Below are 2,500 nucleotides of genomic sequence, written 5' to 3' on the forward strand. Positions count from 1 at the left end.
TGTCTTCCTGATGTGATTATGAACGTTTGTATGGAACGTTTATTCTGATGGGATTTTGAAAACTTGTTTTAAACGTTTGTCTTCCTGAGGTGAACGTATTTGTCTTCCTGATGGGATTATGAACGTTTGTTTGGAACGTTTATTCTCATGGGATTATGAGAATTTGTTTTGAACGTTTGTCTTCCTTAGGTGAACGTTTGTCTTCCTGATGGGATTATGAACGTTTGTTTGGAACGTTTATTCTGATGGGATTATTAAAATTTGTTTTGAACGTTTGTTTTTAACGTTTTTCTTCCTGATGTGATTATGAACGTTTGTATGGAACGTTTATTCTGATGGGATTATGAAAACTTGTTTTAAACGTTTGCCTTCCTGAGATGAACGTTTGTTTTGAACGTTTGTCTTCCTGATGGGATTATGAACGTTTGTTTGAATCGTTTATTCTGATGGGATTATGAAAACTTATTTTGAGCTTTTGTCTTCCTGATATGAACGTTTGTTTTTAACGTTTGTCTTCCTGATGGGATTATGAACCTTTGTTTGAACGTTTATTCTGATGGGATTATGAGAATTTGTTTTTAACGTTTGTCTTCCTCAGGTGAACGTTTGTTTTTAACGTTTGTCTTCCTGATGGGATTATGAACCTTTGTTTGAACGTTTATTCTGATGGGATTATGAGAATTTGTTTTGAACGTTTGCCTTCCTGAGGTGAACGTTTGTTTTTAACGTTTGTCTTCCTGATGGGATTATGAACCTTTGTTTGAACGTTTATTCTGATGGGATTATGAGAATTTGTTTTGAACGTTTGTCTTCCTCAGGTGAACGTTTGTTTTTAACGTTTGTCTTCCTGATGGGATTATGAACTTTTGTTTGAACGTTTATTCTGATGGGATTATGAAAATTTGTTTTGAACGTCTGCCTTCCTAAGGTGAACGTTTGTTTTTAACGTTTGTCTTCCTGATGGGATTATGAACATCTGTTTAGAAAGTTCGTCCTCCCGATGAGATTATGAACATTTTTTGGAACGTTTTTCCTCATGATGAGCTAATGAACGTTTTTCTTGACGGGATTATGAACGTTTATTTGTTCATCCTCCCGATGAGATTAAGAACGTTTTTATGGATTATGATATACCATTTTTCCGAGTGCCTTTTGTTCTTGTTGTATAGCTGGGTGATATTTGCGGTAACAGTTTAGCTTATTCCAGTTTGTCATTTCTATAATGAGCCAGCTAAATATGATAGATGGCTTTGGGGTTAATTTCTCTTTTGTGTCTTTCATGTTTTGAAAATATATTTTTTCTTATTTCTTGAGATTAGATAAAATCTATAGTCCATTTCTTTTAGCGAGTCATATTTGCACCGACTCGCAGCGGTGCCCTTTTAGCTCGGAAAAGTTTCCTAATCGCTGATTGGTTGGACAAGATAATTCTAACCAATCAGCGACCAGGAAACTTTTCCGAGCTAAAAGGGCACCGTTGCGAGTCGGTGCAAATATGACTCGCTAAAAGAAATGGACTATAGTAAATATGAGTAAAATTATTGGAAATAATCATTCATTTTCTGTTTCCTACTTTTGCAACCATCATATTTATATTTATATTTATATTTATTTTTATATTTATATTTTAATAAAAGTTCCATAATCTTCTATAATTTTATAAAACGTTAAATACACATAATTGGTGTTATTCGAAATGCTTTTTTTCCTCTTAAAAAAAATTACTTTAATGAAATCTTCAATATCAGATTTCAAACTGTTTAATTACATCCATTGAACAAAAGTAATGTTATTTATGTTTAAAAATCACGTGAAACTGATTGAATTTATATATTTTCTCTTTTATTTTCTTACAGGTAAGTGTTTATCATCTTGTTTACGAAGTCATCCTGTATATGATGATGATGTAACTCTTCCCTTCACGCGAGTAAGTAAAATTTGTTTTTCAATTGAAACTATTAATTTCTTTATAGAATTTTCATTATGGAATATTTATTGCACACATCTACAAACACACACACAAACACACTCACAAACACATACAAATACACTAATACACGCGTTCATATATATATATATATATATATAGTGTATATATATATACTGTATATATATATACTGTATATATCTATCTATCTATCTATATATATATATATATATATACTGTATATATCTATCTATATATATATATATATATACTGTAGATATAGATATAGATATATATATATATGTATATAATATATATATATATATATATATATGTATATATATATATACACACATAATGTGTGTGTGTCTGTATTCTGTATATATGCTGTCTACACACGACTTCATGATCTCCACAATTATGTAACCACATGCGTCAAGGTAACCAAGATAAAGTTGTAGATGTTCTTCCTAAGACGAAGGAAACGTACAAAGGAAACTTATTGAGGCATTGCGTGCAAAGAGAGCTCTCGGAACTAAGAAGAATTTACTACGTGAGAGCATTGGACGACCC

The sequence above is a fragment of the Palaemon carinicauda genome, chromosome 4, assembly GCF_036898095.1.
Source record: "Palaemon carinicauda isolate YSFRI2023 chromosome 4, ASM3689809v2, whole genome shotgun sequence".
Taxonomy (NCBI): Eukaryota; Metazoa; Arthropoda; class Malacostraca; order Decapoda; family Palaemonidae; genus Palaemon; species Palaemon carinicauda.